This window comes from Palaemon carinicauda, chromosome 11 (genome assembly GCF_036898095.1).
Source record: "Palaemon carinicauda isolate YSFRI2023 chromosome 11, ASM3689809v2, whole genome shotgun sequence".
In the NCBI taxonomy this organism is placed as follows: domain Eukaryota; kingdom Metazoa; phylum Arthropoda; class Malacostraca; order Decapoda; family Palaemonidae; genus Palaemon; species Palaemon carinicauda.
Window position 1 is genome coordinate 68,544,748 of NC_090735.1, and position 19,022 is coordinate 68,563,769.

Sequence of the window (19,022 nt, forward strand, 5' to 3'; positions counted from 1 at the left end):
ATATGCTTAGAGTTTTTGACAGTTATATCATAACAAAACCCAAATATATAAAGGTACCTGGTAAGGAAGTTGACTTAGACGATTACTCTGCCTTAATAGTCTGTCTTCCTCACGAAGCCCAGCGATCCTCTTAGGATGCTGAAAGACTCCCAGGAGCTGAAGTATTAAGGGCTGCAACCCATACAACAGGACCTCATCAAACCCCTAATCTGGGCGCTCTCAAGAAATGACATTTGACCACCCGCCAAATCAAAAAAAAGGCTGCGAAAGGCTTCTTAGCCTTCCGTACAACCCAATTAAAAAACATTTCAAGAGCAGATTAAAAGGATATTGGAATGAAGGGAATGTAGTGGTAGAACCCTTACCCACTACTGCATTCGCTGTAACGAATGGACCCAGTGTGTAGCAGTCCTCGTAAAGAGTCTGGACATCTTTTAAGTAAAATGACGCGAATACCGATTTGCTTCTCCAAACGGTCGCGTCCATAATACTTTGCAGAGATTTATTTTGCTTAAAGGCCACGGAAGTTGCTATAGCTCTAATTTCGTGCGTCTTAACCTTAAGCAAGCATCGGTCTTTTTCATTCAAGTGAGAATGAGCCTCTCGTATTAAAAGTCTGATAAAATATGACAAAGCATTCTTTGACATAGGCAATGATGGTTTCTTAACTGAGCACCATAATGCCTCAGATCCACCTCGTAAGGACTTAGTACGAGCTAAGTAGAACTTAAGAGCTCTAACTGGACACAGCACTCTTTCAAGTTCGTTGCCTACGATCTCTGACAGGCAAGGTATATCAAAAGATTTAGGCCAAGGACGAGAAGGCAGTTCATTTTTGGCCAGGAAACCAAGTTGAAGTGAACATGTGGCTTTTTCTGTAGAAAAGCCGATGTTCTTACTGAAGGCATGAAGTTCACTGACCCTTTTAGCCGAAGCCAAGCACACTAGGAAAAGCGTCTTGAGGGTGAGATCCTTCAGGGAGGCTGAATGTAATGGCTCAAACCTGTCTGACATGAGGAACCTTAGGACCACGTCTAAGTTCCATCCAGGAGTTGCCAAACGACGTTCCTTAGAGGTCTCGAAAGACTTAAGGAGATCTTGGAGATCTTAATTGTTGGAAAGATCTAAGCCTCTATGACGAAAGACCGAAGCCAACATGCTCCTGTAGCCCTAAATCGTGGGAGCTGAGAGGGAGCGAACATTTCTCAGATGTAAAAGAAAATCTCCGATTGGGCTACAGAGGTACTGGAAGAGGACATAGATGCTGGCTTGCACCAATCTCGAAAGACTTCCCACTTCGACTGGTATACTCTGAAGGTAGAAGCTCTCCTAGCTCTCGCAATCGCACTGGCTGCCTCCTTCGAAAAGCCTCGAGCTCTTGAGAGTCTCTCGATAGTCTGAAGGCAGTCAGACGAAGCGCGGGGAGGCTTTGATGAACATTCTTTACGTGGGGCTGACGTAAGAGATCTACCCTTAGAGGAAGACTTCTTGGAATGTCTACCAGCCATTGAAGTACCTCGGTGAACCACTCTCTCGCGGGCCAGAGGGTAGCAACCAACGTCAACCCTGTCCCTTCGTGAGAGGCGAACTTCTGCAGTACCTTGTTGACTATCTTGAATGGTGGGAATGCATATAAGTCCAGATGAGACCAATCCAGTAGAAACGCGTCTATGTGGATTGCTTCTGTATCTAGGACTGGAGAGCAATAGATTGGTAACCTTTTGGTCAACGAGGAGGCAAAGAGGTCTATGGTGGGTTGACCCCAAGTAGCCCAAAGACTCTTGCCCACGTCCTTGTGGAGGGTCCATTCCGTGGGTATCTCCTGACCCCTCCGACTGAGACAGTCTGCCAAGACGTTCAAGTCCCCCTGGATGAATCTCGTCAACAGGGAGATGCCTCGATTTCTTGACCATATGAGAAGGTCCCTTGCGATCTCGAGCAGCGTGAAGGAGTGTGTGCCTCCTTGCTTGGATATGTACGCCAAAGCTGTGGTGTTGTCTGAGTTGACCTCTACCACTTAGTTTCGAAGAAAGCTTTCGAATTTCATCAAGGCCAAGTGGACTGCTAATAGCTCCTTGCCGTTGATGTGCATGCCCTTCTGACTTGAGGTCCACAGACCCGAGCATTCCCGACCGTCCAGGGTCGCACCCCAACCCAAATCCGACGCGTCTGAGAACAACACGTGGTTTGGGTTTTTGACTGCTAGGGATAGTCCCTCTCTCAGACTGATATTGCTGTCCCACCATTTCAGGCATGCCTTTACTGGTTCGGAGACTGGGAATGATACCGTCTCTAACGTCTTGTCCTTGTTCCAGTGAGAGGCTAGATGGAACTGGAGAGGCCGAAGGTGTAGTCTCCCTAGCGAGACAAACTGCTCCAGGGATGAGAGAGTCCCTACGAGACTGTTCCAACTCCTGACTGAACAAACGTTCTCTTTTCAGCATTAGTTGGACTTCGAGCAAGGCTTGTTCTATTCGGGTGGCAGACGGAAAAGCCCGAAAAAACTGGACTGCGAATCTCCATCCCCAAATATAGAATAATCTGGGATGGGATCAGTTGGGACTTTTCTAGGTTGACCAAAAGTCCCAACTCCCTGGCCAGACTCAACGTCCAATGTAGATCCTGCAGACAGCGAAGACTGGACGATGCTCTGAGAAGCCAGTCGTCCAAGTACAGGGAGGCTCGGATTCCCGATAGATGGAGGGATTTTGCCACATTCCTCATGAGCCTCGTAAACACGAGAGGAGCAGGACTGAGGCCAAAGCACAGGGCTCGAAACTGGTACCCCACATTCCTGTAAACAAACCTCAGAAACGGTTGGGAATCCGGGTGTATAGGAATGTGGAAGTATGCCTCCTGAAGGTCGAGAGAGACCATCCAGTCGCCTTCCATTAATGCTGTCAAGCCAGCCTGGTAGACTTCATCGTGAAGTTTGTCTTGACAATGAACACATTGAGCGCACTTGCCTCTTACGTACTCCTGCAGTGAACCTGGCTGCCAGATCATTGGAGCCATCCCTGATAGACTTGTTCCTGCAGAGAACGTGGCTGTCAGATTATTGGAGCCATCCCTGATAGCCTTGTTTATGCATGACATAATTGTACAGCAAAACTTCAAACGCTCGAAAAAAAAAAAAAAAAAAACTCCTAACAGGAGATGGTCTAGCTCTGAAGCCGACCATAAAATCTTGGAGCGTCTCATGGCCAGGCGCCAGGGAGAGTCTATGAGGTTTGAGAAGTCTATCTGGGCAGAGGCAGGAACTCCCAAGCCGAGAACTTCTCCCGTGTCATATCAGACTCGCTCTATAAGCCAGCTTAAAAGTAGGGAAAGCAAAGGCTGTCTCCCCCAAACTCCTCCTGGTGATTAACCAGTCGCCTAGCAAACGTAAAGCTCTCTTAGAAGAGCGAGAGAGCACTAGCTTAGAAAACAACGGCTTCGAAGTAGCTAGGCCTAGTGTAAACTCTGACGTTTTAGGCGAACGAGGAGCAGCAGTTACAAAAAGATCCGGACAAAGATCCTTAAAAATCAGCATGATTTATTTAAAGTCCATAGAGGGCTGAGCAGCTTTAGGCTCCTCTCCGTCTGACAGAGTCCTCAAGGGAATATCAGTAGGAGGGGGATCAGCAACTTCCTCATCTGAAGGAACCTTGTCCGACAATAGCCGAGTCTCAAGCAAGGGAGAGACCTGCCGTGGTGGCAATGCTTGACAAGCAGAGTCCACACGCAATGGAGCAACAGTAGCAGTCAAGGACGCTATGTCATGTAACTGCTTAAAGGACTGACCAGCAACAACAACAGGTGCGGGAGGACGCTCGACGTCAACTCGAGACTGCCTTGACTGAGCAGTCAAAACAACTCTTGACTGCGGTGCTTGACGCTCAACGTCAAAACAAGTCAACTATGCTGGTTGGCGAACGTCCTGAACGTCAACAAGAGCAAGCGGCAGCGGCTGAACGTCCACAAGCGGCAGAGAGTCAACACGGGACTGCATCGAGTGAGGCTCTACAAAACACGATTGACGTGACTTTGTAACGTCAATGTCAACAGGACGAGCAAAGGCTCGTTTGGGCGGCTGACGGCCAGGATCTCGATCAGCTAAGCGGCGAGGATCATCGTGAACCTGCTCAGCAGAATAGTCCTCCATAAGAGAGGCAAGCTTATTCTGCATGTCTTGCCGTACAACCCATTTAGGATCAACGGGAATGGGTGCGGTAAGAGACGAGGGTAACGTCTGTGACTGCAAAACCTTGCCTACAATAAGACTCTCGGAGCCTGTGTTACGCTTTTGTTTAGGCGGCGAGCAGTCTTCCGATGACTGCATAGGGTCAGAGCTGTCCCAATGGCTACAACCAGGACGCTGGACCTGTCCTGAAAGGACTGACTTTCGCTTTAAGGGCCTCGAAACCTTGCTCCACGGTTTCTTACGCGAAAAGCCTTCGGATGACGAGGAGAAAAACGTCTCGCTCGTCTTATGGTAGGGGCGGTCTTGATGAGACACGCCTGAAACCATAGAGGGAACGTCTGTTCGCTGATCAAGGCCTCTCGAACCCATAAGTCGTACGACATTACTTCTCCCCTGGGCTTGGGAGCTTGCAAGAGGTCTCGGACTAGGCGAACGACAGGCACGAACAGACGAACCCTCGGTCGCAACACTGATAACACTTTGCGCAATTATCACTTTATCACTACGATTTTCTGTTTTGCACTTACTTCACTGAAATCGAATTTTTCAACAATTCACATTAGGCATGAATAAAACTGATTTCTACCTGAAGCACGCAATTCTACCCCCATCAAAAGGTTATACTGTACTGTAATTGTGAAATAAGTCGTATAATGTAAGCACATTAATACAAGCAAAAAACAGTAAATATATATTAAGATAAAAAGATTAGTGGCTGGGGAGGAGACTAAACACTAGTTCATTCAAAACTACGTTTTCAATCTCTCACCGTACAGTGCCTTGGGACGAGAATAAAAACTAAAAACGTTTTATCCTTTCTCCCCGTACAGAGACTAGGGACGAGAGTAAAAAACTGACTCGAGAACAACGTTGCTCGCTTGGGACGAGAATAAAGATCGGAACGTTCTCTCTTCCTCTCTCTCTCTCCGTCTCTATCTCTCTCTCTCTCTCTCTTGATTTCGCACCGAAGAGAAAAGCCCACTTACCTTTCGTCAATAAACAGGTTATTTGACCAAAGGAAAAAACTGAAAGGACTAAGAAATTGAAAATTAACAAGTTCCTTTAAATTAGTATTTAAAACATTTAAGTTTGAAAGAAGAATGAACAAAACGTCAGAATCGATTTACTCTTTCTGCAAAGTGAAACCGTGATTCTCTCTCTCTCTATCGTAACGATAGAGCGCAAACTGCGTAGCATAAATAAACTAAACGTTAGTTCATCTTTGAAACAGTACGAAGACTATTCAAAGAAAATCTTTCATAAAATATCTACTAAAAAATATTCATTTAATAAGTTTTAAATCATTTGCTCTGTAAAAGTTATTTACGATTGAAAGGGCTCAACGTTGTTTAACTTCGGTTTCCAAGTTAGGACCGCCTACTCTCGGATTAGGGGAGGAATAGGTAAGGTCGCATATAAACAAATCATTAAAATTTATCTTGATGTTTATTATAAATGGAAAGCTAATCGAAGAGGCCTAATAAAGGCGGTTGAGATATAAATTGTATAGAGGAAAATCTATAATTAACAACAACAATTTATAACGTGATAAGATAATTGCTAAAAGCCTAAAACACACTTCCGTACTAAGGGAAGGGTCGGCCATTTAAAAGTCAAAGAAAGTCCAAAAAACAATCCAAAGTCATCAACAATTAAATCTATCCAAAAACGAGTTCAAGATTTAAGTTGAAGATAAAACACCTGCACTGCGAAAGCTCAAACCAAAAGGAAGTACTTCAACAAGACTGTTGAAAAACTCCAGGTTAAAAGCGAGTAATGGTACGTCTTGTCGATCAGACCGACAGAGAAAAATTGGGTCTGTTTACATGTATATGCGGTATCTGGCCGATAGTTGGCGCTAGTGGGCACACCCGCAACCTTCATAGCGATTGCTCGCGAGTTTTTGTGTGTTTTTCTGTCGAGCCGCCGGAGGCTCAGCTATTATATATTCACCGGCTAAGTTAAATATTTAAAATTTTACAAGGGACAGGCTGCTCAGTCTTCACTACTAATGAAATCAAGGCATGATCAGATGTCCCGAGTGGAGAACCAACCTTACTAGTTATAACCCCAGGGGAGTCAGTGTATACGAGGTCCAAGCAATTACCAGACCTGTGAGTAGCTTCACTTATGATTTGCTCACGGCCTGATTCAGAGGCAAAGTCTAAAACTCTTAAGCCATGGCAATCGGTAGGAGAGATAAAACTTGACCACTCCCTATGGTGAGCATTAAAATCAACGGGAATGGGTGCGGTAAGAGACGAGGGTAACGTCTGTGACTGCAAAACCTTGCCTACAATAAGACTCTCGGAGCCTGTGTTACGCTTTTGTTTAGGCGGCGAGCAGTGTTCCGATGACTGCATAGGGTCAGAGCTGTCCCAATGGCTACAACCAGGACGCTGGACCTGTCCTGAAAGGACTGACTTTCGCTTTAAGGGCCTCGAAACCTTGCTCCACGGTTTCTTACGCGAAAAGCCTTCTTGTATTTTAGCCATAATGGTAAGAAGACAATCGAAGATAGAATCATCCATGTCTGGATTTCAGTAGATCAAACACAAATAAAAGTTGTTATTCATGCCAGAAACTTTTATTACCTGAAAATCATGACATCCACATTCATAGCAGGACTTATGAGAAGCAGGGTACTCGGTCCTAATATACACCGACATTCCCCAGGCCCTTGGGACGGAATTACGTTTCAACATTATTGGCTTCTTAAAACCAGTTAAAATGATCTCGGATGAGAGCCTCACATTAGAAACCAAAGTTTATGAGCATAAAAGAATATCATACTGTCTGGATGCAACTGTAAGGTCATGAATATTTGCATGAAGACAACAAATATTGCAATACAGAAGACGACATTGACGAAATCTAGGACGTACTGGTCTCGGATTTCACTCAATGTCTATAGATGGCATAAGAATTAATAGTAATAAAAAAAGGGACATTATACTTAAAAACTAGATTAACAAGAATTATAACAAAAACAATATGTACAGAATTATAAATAAAGTGATTGATCAAACCCATAGACTATAGAAAAAAAGTCAGAAAAACTGGTCAACACGGAGGAGCCAATACACCATGCAAGGCTAAATACCCTCCAGTATAACCACTTTAACTGAAGGGAGGACAGTAAGGATGGTTTTGAGAAGAAAAAGAATTAGATAAGGAAAAGACAACCTCTTGACAAACCTCCAGGCATCCATGGCCCTTCTATTAAGCCTGCCCAACACACCATTTCAAAAAAACAAGAGGAAAAAAAATAAATAAGATAGAATAGTCTGCCTGAGTCCACCCTCAAGCAAGAGAACTCTAACCCAAGACAGTGGAAGACCATGGTACAGAGGCTATGACACTACCCATAGAAGAGCTGCTTACCATAGCTAAAGAGTCTCTTCTACCCTTACCAAGAAGAAAGTACACTGTCCAGATCTAAATCGTCAACCAAGTGCCAACCAAATGTCGTTCCTCCAGTCTTCTGGATGTGTAGTAAAACAATGACGTCATGTCCTCTAATGTCAAACTGAAAGTCATGTCTGGTGACTTCTTCAAAGGAAGGGCCCATCGTAGGGCGAGCGGAATTGCCGGGTGGTTTACCGGCCTCGTCAGTTCCTATGTGAAACTGGTCGATTACATCTTTAATATACTTCATCTTATATCTCCTCTGCAAGGGGGAAAAGCTCAACGCACAGACTGTTTCTGGACAGAAATATGCAAAATAAACGACTCCGGCCATCACAAGGAGAATCAAACAGATTTTACATTGGGAATATTGCGCTACAGTAAATATCTACCATCATATCAATAAATAACCATTCAGGTGTGAAAAAATATGGGGATTCGTAATTACGTGTACGATAAAAGATCTTCTTAGGCTACCCGCCGTACCTCTTGGGGCCTTCACTCTGTCACCTTATGAGGCAATCAATTATCAGATTATTATTATTAACTGCTAAGCTACAACCCTAGTTGGAAAAGCTGAATGCTAAACGCCCAGGTGCTCCAACAGGAAAAATAGCCCAGTGAGGAAAGGAAAACGGAATAAAATATTTTAAGAACAGTAACCCTTCACCCTGTCACCTTATGGTGCAATCAATTACCAGATCACCTGTGGTAATTCCTAATAATTTTAAAATGGACCTAATAGGAAAATATGAAGATTGTTACTGTACCTTTTTATATATAGTAATCTGCAATAATTTCTCAACCACAATGCGTAATATGTAAAGAAATTTCTGAGGTTCCCTAACTCAGGTTTTCAGGTTCAGGTTCCGCACAGGGATGAGGCATCGCAGCCTTTCCAACGGCGCCCCCAAAGTTTATCTTCTCGTACTGTTTTGTCTTTTCCTCCACATCAGGTTTAATCAATCTTTTTTCTTTTCTATATTTGTTTCACTAAATAAAAATAATCCTTCTATTTTCTTTGTCTTCCCCGTATGGTTGTTGTAGCTCATTTACTTCATTCCTTTCTTTTCTATATTCCTGGCAAAAAAAAAATGTAACAAATCTTCCTCCTCATTTTCACAAAAATTACAGTTTACACCCCCCCCCTATTGTGTCTATTTACAATATTTAGTTTTAACGTATTAGTTATTGTTCTAAAAATATCAGGTTTTCTATTGTAGCCCAATGAAATTATTTTAGTTATGTTCAAAACATGTGGAGATGCAATCTTTGCAACAGCACTTCCATATTTGTTACTCATTTATGCAAGACAGGCTAAGGAACTAATTATATCTGATACTAATTCAACATCCAATTGAAGATAAAATGTGTTTTAAACAAATTTCAAATCCAATTTGTGAGTGATACTACGCCAATTATAAAACGAAACACTTTAAATATGCATTTCTTACAGACAAAAAAAAATAGAAAAAGATTGGTACATGAACCTGAATGCATGTTATTCATTTTGTTTAATTGTAGAGTATTTGTATGATTTTGAACCATATCACAGCTCATAAAAAGCATTTGTATAATTTCTTTGTTAATAAATTGCTCTACGTGTATATATTTTAGCCCACTTTCTAATTAGCAACAACCCTCTCACTCTCACTCGTGCAATTTGTTTTCAAGAAATTCTTAGTTATGACAATTTTGAAGTTATTTCGATATAGTTTTAATATCACTAACCTGTATTATTCAATCATTCTCGTTTTTGTAGAATTGCCTGACATCTCTGTATCATTAATTCATTATTTTATCATCTATCTTTTTTTTTATATTCATATTTTCATGTAATATCAATTACTTTAATATTCTACTTTTAATTAATTTTGGGTCAATACATAATCTAAATAGTCGATTTATGAAAAATAAAAACAAGTTACCTTAAACTCAAAAGCTCTTTTCCAGGCACTTAAAATCACGTAGGCTTATTGAGTGAATAAATACTCATTGGCAAATTACTAATTATTATTATTATTATTATTATTATTATTATTATTATTATTATTATTATTATTATTATTATTATTATTAGATGCTAAGCTACAACCCTAATTGAAAAGCAGGATGCTATAAGCCTAGGGGCCCCAACAGGGAAAATAGCCCAGTGAGGAAAGAAAATAAGGAAAAATAAAATATTTTAAGAATAGTAACATCAAAATAAACATTTCCTATATAAACTATAAAAACTTTAACAAAACAAGAGGAAGAGAAACAAGATAGAACAGTGTACCCTCGAGCAAGAGAACTCTAACCCAAAACAGTGGAAGACCATGGTACAGAGGCTATGGTACTACCCAAGACTAAAGAACAATGGATAGATTTTGGAGTGTCCTTCTCCTAGAAGAGCTGCTTACTATAGCTGAAGAGTCTCTTCTACCCATACCAAGAGGAAAGTGGCCACTGAGCAATTGCATTGCATTAATTAACCCCTTGGGTGAAGAAGAATTGTTTGGTAATCTCAGTGTTGTCAGGTGTATGGGGACAGAGGAGAATCTGTAAAGAATAGGCCAGACTATTTGGTGTCTGTGTAGGCAAAGGGAAAGAACCGTAACCAGAGAGAAGGGTCCTGTGTAGTACTCGTCTGGCCAGTCAAAGGACTCCATAACTCTAGCGGTAGTATCTCAGCGGCCGGCTGGTGCCCTAGTTTAAGCCTAAGGGCCCCAAGACTTGGAGGCTGCATGGCCTATAGCTATTATATTAAAATTTGTGACTGAAAGATGCCAGGGCCCAGAAAAGAACTAGAAGACAATTTTGTGAAAATTTATTTCAAAGTCAATAATTAAACAACAAATGACGAAGTTATTGACAAAAAATTGCCTATTTGTCAAAAAAGGTCTATTTTGTGTATGAAAACTTCTTTCTTAAGACAAAGATCAGTTTATAAGTGGATTTATTGACTGGAAATGCAACAAGTAGAATTTTTTGCAGTGAAAATGGTAAACAACACAAATATCATTTTCTTTGATATATCAAGAAAATGTGAAATTCGATCATCCTTCAGTCAGGCTAATGAACGAGTATTGTACTCGAGGTCTGTACTATAGCATATCATACATGTATTTGGGGAGGGGGGGGGGGGAGGATTGGCACTCGCGGTGAAAATGAGATTATTGGATCTAAGGGTGATTGCAATATTATAGGAAATCTGGAATTATTGGCTAAGTGATGATTGTGGCATCCCATGTTGACAAATTTGGCAGCTGTGGTCGGGGTCGTGCTTCATATATACCTCATATAATATTTCATAATCTATAATTGTTGAAAAGCTGCAAAATACTTTAGAATTATTGTTGATTTAACACTTGATCTGCAACATATTGATCAACTCACATCCATATTACGATGTATTTATCCAAATAATTATAAAGCTCAAGATTCTTGAAATTAATTCCATTATCCCGTCATATGGGCAAAGATCTTCCTAATGTCATAATCGAATACTTGTCCAGCCGTGGTCTCTCTCTGGTGAACTGCTGATCACAAAGTTATGAAAATGATAGCAATATGTCAGGGAAATATAATGGAGTCCATGCAAGCAGTCATACATACCCTGCAGTGCTTAGGCCTATTCACTAAACTTGCTTGGCAGTGCTGCAGCAAGTTGTGTAGTAGTTTTTTTTTTTTTTTTTTTTTTTTTTTTTTTTTTTTTTTTTTTTTTTTTTTTTTTTGATAAAAGATATATAACTTTCTGTTTGGTTCCACATATCGTTTGGAGTTGTTAAATGACGGACTTGCAAAAGGTTCATATGCTTCTTGTACAAGTTAAGCTACTTTGGTAACTATGAAAAGAAAGATTTTCTTGTCTTTTTACACTTTTTTTGATACAGTCTAGAATTTACCATTTCGAAGCAAAACGTAGTTGTATTCGTAAGAAGCATTTCGCAGACTGATAGAAATGACTCATATGAGCATTATTTCACACCTAGAGAAAAATTCTGCTCATAAACTTTCTTAGTTGTCTGTGGCAGCCTTATTATTATTATTATTATTATTATTATTATTATTATTATTATTTGCTAAGCTACAACCCTACTTGGAAAAGCAGGATGCTATAAGTCCAGGGGCTCCAACAGGGAAAATAGCTCAGTGAGGAAAGGAAACGAAAAAAATAAAATATTTTAAGAAGAGCAACAACATTTAAATAAATATATCCTATATAAACTGTAAAAACTTTAACAAAGCAAGAGGAAGAGAATTAAGATAGAATAGTGTGCTCGAGTGAACCCTCAAGCAAGAGAACTCTAACCTAAGACAGTGGAAGACCATGGTACAGAGGCTATGGCACTACCCAAGATTAGAGAACAATGATTTGATTTTGGAGTGTCCTTCTCCTAGAAGAGCTGCCTACCGTAGCCAAAGAGTCTCTTCTACCCTTACAAGGAGGAAATTGGCCACTGAACAATTACAGTGCAGACGCTCTATTGTCTATCCACAAGTTAAGCATGATAACTTCCCATTTCTATTTCTATTATAGTAATGAGGATCTTAACAACATCAAAGAAGCTGCCAGAAACCTTTTGGTAAAGTATAAAGGAACTTAGAAATAGCTCTACATAATGAAATTATTCAGTTTCATAAGCAAGTGTCCCCTAAAATTTATGACCCTTTTCATGACAATGTTCTAAATATTGCTTCAAATATTCTTACAATGACATAACAATCTTATCCAAATGTTGATATTGCTTAACTTATCTATAATCTATATAGCACTAACATGCAGTATTTTTGAAGGAGACGACCATTTTCTAAATTATGTTATAAAAATGAATAATGATCCACAATGGGACAAAAGTGCCTTAGCTAGTTGAGTCTAATAACCAGTGAGCGTAAGCTACAATAATAAAATGGTTTGCAAAATATCGATAGATTTGCTCATGCAAAAGCTAGGGAAGTTGCATTATAAGTAGTATTTTATTGTATCAAGTAGCCTGTCATTTTAAAATTTCTATATTTTCATTCTGCTTTTCCAACTAGGGTTGTAGCTTAGCAAGTAATAATAATAATAATAATAATAATAATAATAATAATAATAATAATAATAATAATAATAATAATAATAATAATAATAATAATTTGATTTTCATTAGTGTGAAGAAATAAAATTAGATTTTGCAGTTATTGGTTATGTGCATCTCGTAAGGTTAGGTTGATCTGCAAAGTACAGCAAGCTCCCAAAATAAGAATAATTACTCTAATCTTACCTATTGTGTATTTCTTCAATTTCCTCGATATTCCAAATGCTCCTAGAATTGTTATTAATAAAAAGAGCTGATTTGGCTTGCTTCCCTCACATGACAGGGCCGCTTATGTATCCTTAGCCTAAGGACCCCAAAGGGTCTTAATTCGGCACTGTCGATACTGTATAGGATGGACCCAGGACCCACTGGGTCCTGGATGGACATTACGACTCAGTGTTAAGGACGGGCATTAAGTCCATTTAGCACCAAGTTACATCTAAGGGGGACGCTCTGCAGTAAAAGCTAAAAGAGTTTGAACACCGAGAAGGAAGAAAGCTAGTGAGAACGGTGTTAAAGAAGAAAGTGAGGATATTTCTAAATGTTTTTCAGTATGAGAAAACTCATTATATCAATATTCAATAAATGTAACGATTACTACAACCATAATACCTACACTCAATATCACCAATATAAGAAATATCATCATTGATAGAACATGACAGTAATAATCACGTAATACATTATCTGATTCAATTGGCGTACAGCTTCAAAACACCCTTATTCAAACTCATTAGTTCATACTTCATAACAAACTGAATATCATAAAGAGGCTACAAAGCCAGCTTTCCTTATCCCATAGAGTTCTATTCCTATGTCTTACTTCTTTCTTGTTCTCGTCTCATCTACTATAATTCGTTATAAGTTCGTGTCTCTTAGGCAAGAGTCGGGACTAAGTCAGGAGACGTCATCTAGCCTAAAAGCGTCATAATATGGTATTACCATAAAGCTTTAGCTGTGTTGTGCAGCCATGGGATGACATCCAGAAGATATCAAACTTACTGGTACTATGTGCATGACTTAATTGAAATTTTCCGCATTAAAAGGGTCACTGTACTGATACCCTTTGTGTTGGCGCGCGCTCACATATATATGTATATATATATGTATATATATACATATATATATACAGTATATATATATATATATATATATATATATATATATATATATATATATATATATATATATATATATATATATGTGTGTATATATATATATATATATATATATATATATATTTTTTTTTTTGGGGGGGCTCAAGCCATGGCGTCCTGATGGAAGGTTCCTTTTTGGTAGCTTCCTTGGGTAAATAACTACTAAGATATTCCCAGAGAATTTAACCACAGGTTATCACAGAATTCTAACTTCTGGAGCGAGTATCCTAAAGGTTTCCCTTTTAAGACATCGTATATCAACAGGGGACGCATGTATTAACGCGCCACATAGCTATCTACACCCCGAACAGAGTTAATGCTTCGGTGTGTAAGGGCGGTGTGTAAGGGCGGAGAATAGCTGGGAGCCATTCCACAGCTAATCTCGTCCGTGGCTACTTTTGGTACTCGAGACGTAAACAAACGGGCGCCATTGCTTAAATGACGTCATGTCCGTCTTCATCCTTTGCATAGTAGCTCGCCTTACTTAGACGGATTTTCCCTGTGCTTACTTTATCGACTTGCATCTTTATCATGTCGCTACCTTCGGCCTCGCCTTCTTCTGGAAAGTTGAGTACAAGGTTCCAGTATTGTTTAGTTAAGCTCTGACCGTAAAGTAAATTTTACTTTTCGAGATATTTGATGTTTTGTGGCAGAGCTGTGCCTCAACCGGACCCGCCATTTTATGGCGTCGTTGTTGTTCTGCATGCCTTATTTAGTTAGCCTCAACAACGCTTCCGGCCTTATTTACTAATCGATACTATTAGTTTATTTAGTCTTCATAGCTAGGAACTTTTATATCGTGTTTTGACGCTTTTTTACCGGTCATCGATTGACCCCATACCAGTTGGCTACTATAGCCCCCAGGCCAGAGCGCCTATATCAGTGTTCATGCATGATAATTATCAGTGATCCTAGGCTTATTTATGAAGATAGTGGCATTATTTTACAATACTATTGACTGTGATGCAAGTGTTTTCGCCTTCAGGGACCATATAGGGGATAGGTTAGTTAGTGTGCCTTTCTAACCTAACCTACATGTAGGACCCCTATATGCTTCCTTCATCCCCCTGCCCTAGGGCATTCCCTCTGTGTAGCCTTGCTCCCCCTACCACGTAAGGGGATCAAACTATTATCAGAGTATTTTATCGCCTCTCTGTCCTCCCTAGGCTAGGTCTACGACTTTCCTGCAATAGCGATATGTCTTCAATCCTTCCTAGTTCAGGATGTACATCCCTGCTCTAGGTTAGGTTTTGGAGGGGTTAATTCTGTTCCTTGCTGAAACTATACCCATGCACCGTTTTCAGTCAAGCTGCCTTACCTTAGGCTAGGGAGTGTCCTCCCTTCCTTAGTGGCCGCTCTGGTACAGAACCCCCTCCATGGAAGACCCTTCTCTTCTCCCCTCCCCACCTATCTCTTGTATGGTCTAGCCTATACTTAGGTTAGTCTATACCCATCTGTCCCCTGTCCTACAACTCCTCCTTAGGGTGGAGTGATAGGGCTACCTTGAGCTATTGTGTGCAGTCCGCTCTGGTACATATACCCTTCATAGTGTCCTATGGGGTTAGCCACTGGATGTGTTCTGTATGCAGGGGTGGAGACCCCCCCCCCCGGGTGTCCCCTAGCCCTCCCTTGGGCTACCCTAGCTCCCGGTCCTCTGCGGCCCCTGCTTCCGGGTGATAGAGTCAGCCTCTATCATGGGTACACCCACTCAGGGGGGATGTCTGGGAGTCCATGACCGGACCCCTACATCCCCCCTTCTGTCTCTTTCACTATCCGGGTGCCGGTCCCTTGCCGCCTCCACTGTTGGTGATACCCACCTCCTACCTTGGTGACTCATTCCATATCCCCTCGGCCGCCAGTCCTCCATATCCCCTCGGCCGCCAGTCCTCCGTGTGCCGGGGGACTGCCGCCAGCCGCCAGCCGCCGGCTTCCAGCCGATGGCTCTCCCTCCTTCCTCATAGTTTGGTCGGCCCCCCCCCGGAGTGCCGGCATCCACTGCCGGCAGTCCGGTTCTGCTATAACCATCCTTGTTCCTGTCACCAACCGGCAACCTCCGGCTGCCGGAGCCGCCGCTCCATCTGCCGGCGTGTCGCCGCTGTGCCGGCGGACGCCACCCTGGTATTACTCTTGACTTTTACATTGTCTGTCCTAATGCCAGAAACTCTGCTGGAGCGGCCTCCGGCGTGCCGGCGGTCTGCCGGAACCCTCCGGAGGCGTCAAGGCGACTTGCACCCCCTTCTACTAGCTATCATCTGATATTGATAGCCCTACACTGCAACCAGATGGCTTGTTTACGTAAATGGATCAGTATCTTATTACTGCTCTATTGGTAATCATGCTGTCTTCTTGCATTTACAGATTTCCAGCATGCTGCGTGTATCCTAGCGCGGCTGGTTGCCGGAAGCCGTTACCCTATGGGATCTTTTAGTCCCCTAATCTGGAACTGAATGACCTCAGTCCCAACCTTATATCCTTGACAATTCTCATAGAATTCTATCTGCCTGTGCCTTCGGTCACATCGGATTGTCCAAGGATGAAGGTTACGGTAACCAGCCGGGCGGGATGCACGGAGTATGTTCCTATTCTATCTCAACCTTCCTCTGTGCATCACACCCCTTATCAAGTTAAGATTAATGATTAATATTAACTTAGTTTTAGAGCCATTCTTATGACTCCCCCATACTCATTTTCTCCTTCTTCCACAGGAGGAGCAGATGAAGTGTGACTACGACTTCTGCGCTGTGAAACGCCTGCACTTCTACGGGCATACGGCGTGTAGGACTCACGCCCCTTGTGCCAACAAGAAAGGGGATCTGAAGTTCTGGGACCCGCAGAACTGTACGGTCTGCCAGGCTCGCCTAGTCGATGCCTTCCATAATCCTCCCTCAGCGGAGGTCAGGGACACTTCTCGGGATAAGCTACGCAAGTGGGTGCGTGGCTTCCAAAAGAATGCCACTGGACCGTACCTGGCCACCGAAGAAATGAGGTCCCTTCTGTTCCCAAAGGCCTCCCCCGATTCTGTGGTGCCCAAAGAATTGATCCCCACTGTCCAAATTACGGTGGAACCAGACGTAGTCATGGCCCAGTCCATGCACGAGTGCCACCTGGATTCCGAGAACGACGAACACATGTCGGATATTTCGGAGGGCACGGAGAAGACCCTTATGGCCCAAGGTGCGGAAGAGGAAGAGGACCAGGTGGAATACACCGAGTCGGAGCAAGAGGTCGCTCCTCCTTCCATCACCGCCCCTACTCCTACACCGACGGAAGTGTCTCTCCCGTCTACCTCCGTTACCCCGGAACCCATTCCATCTGCCCAAGAGATGTTCCGGATGATTAAGGCCATTATGGACGACAGGCTGAAAGAAAATCAAGAGTTCATCAGGTCCATGATGGGATCCAAAGAACCGAAGAAGATCTCGGTTAAGGATCTCCCTGCATGCTCACACGCCAACCCTTGGAGGTATGCTGAGCATATGGTTATCGCGACCGGCAGGATCTTTGTCAGTGATAAGATCGGCACAGTCCCCCTGGAAGATGTGGAGTTCTTCCCAAATTTCGAGGCCTACCCAGACTGTTACGTCCGGCTCCGTTCTGAACCTGCCTCTAAAGAAGAGACCGAACCCAAGGAGGAGATAGTGTTCGATCTCGCGAAGGCCCAGGCTATGCTAGCCAACACATTTAAAAGTAGGGGTTTTACCTGCTCTAAGCTTCCGGCCCTGAGCAAGAAGCACCCTACCTACGTCGCTCCCGACGATGCAGTCCTTCCTTTCATGGAAAAGGCCTTCACTGCGTGCCTCAAGGCTGTGGAAGAAGGGAAACCCTGCCCTGCACTGGAGGAGTGCAGACCCTTCTCCATAGTGACTCCCCCCGACGTTCGACACTGGAAAGATATCCAGCATACCTTCGTGGTGGGAAAGCTAGATCCTGACGTAGCCGGACGTCAGTTCAACGAAGACCTCCCGAAACTCAACGACCACCTCCTTCGTCGGGAACAAGATACGAAGGAGAGGCTCGCAGCATCCATGTCCCACCAGGTCCAACTTGACGTCATGGCTTGTGACACCAGAGTCCCAGACCACTACATGGTACTCGCCAAATCCCACATGGCAACCCTGGTGAAGGATTTGTACCACTCCATGAAGGCTCGGAGAGCCTGTCGTGAATTCGTGTTCTCGGGTGCCACTGTGAAACACGAACCCCGGAGGCTGATTTCCTCCAACATCTGGGGTAAACACCTCTTTCCCTCTGACCTCGTGAAAGAGATTACTGACAAAGCCGCCACGGAGAACAGGAACCTTCTCCACAAGTGGGGCATGTCAAAGAAGAGGAAATCCTCCCAGGACGACGGACCTCAACCTAAGAGGAAATCCTCCAAACAGAAACCCCAGCAACGTCAACAAAGACGACAGTTTCCGGGACCCGCTACTCCCCAAGTGGCAGCTCAGCCACAGCAGACCTTCCAGCTGGTCACCCAACCGGTCTTGTCACAGTCACCGGTTTTCACCCCTGCTTTCGAGCAACAGACGACTACCTTTCATCCCAAAGGTAGAGGCTCAAGCAGAGGTGCAGGCAGAGACGCGTCTCGCCGTCCCTCCAGAGGCAGAGGAGGAAAGGGAGCTAGCGGCCGAGGCAGTAAGCCCTCGGGACAACAGAAGCAATGAAGTGCTTCCGGTGGGAGGAAGACTCCGCCAATTCCAGGATCGTTGGACCTTCGATCCCTGGGCACACAGCATCGTCAAGAAGGGTCTAGGCTGGAGTTGGACTCAACCACCCCCAACCTTCCAGCAATTCTTCCAACAATCAACCCCCCTTCTGGAAGAATATGTCCTAGATCTCTTGAACAAGAAGGTGATAAGGAAGGTAAAGTCCACCAGGTTCCAAGGGAGACTGTTCTGTGTCCCCAAGAAAGACTCCGACAAACTCAGAGTCATTCTGGACTTATCCCCCCTCAATAAGTTCATAGCGAACAACAAGTTCAAGATGCTGACTCTTCAACAGATAAGGACCCTTCTGCCTCGAGGTTCTTACACGGTCTCCATAGACCTGGCGGATGCCTACTGGCACGTTCCAATGAACCATCACGCTTCCTCCTACCTAGGATTTCGACTCCAAAGGAAAAGCTACGCCTTCAGGGCCATGCCCTTCGGCCTCAACGTGGCCCCTCGGATCTTCACAAAGCTGGCGGACGCCATAGTACAACAGCTCCGC

The 19,022-nt window shown here is 43.1% G+C and overlaps 1 protein-coding gene across 1 annotated transcript in view; it reads right to left on the bottom strand.

Annotated features, from left to right (window-relative positions):
* LOC137650050 (elongation factor-like GTPase 1) overlaps positions 1-8,516 on the bottom strand; it is a 132,023-nt gene extending 123,507 nt beyond the window's left edge. The window contains exon 1 of the mRNA XM_068383080.1: positions 8,362-8,516. The gene's annotated coding sequence lies outside the window, so the exon portion shown is untranslated. The remainder of the gene's footprint in view (positions 1-8,361) is intronic.
* Positions 8,517-19,022: the final 10,506 nt, after the last annotated feature.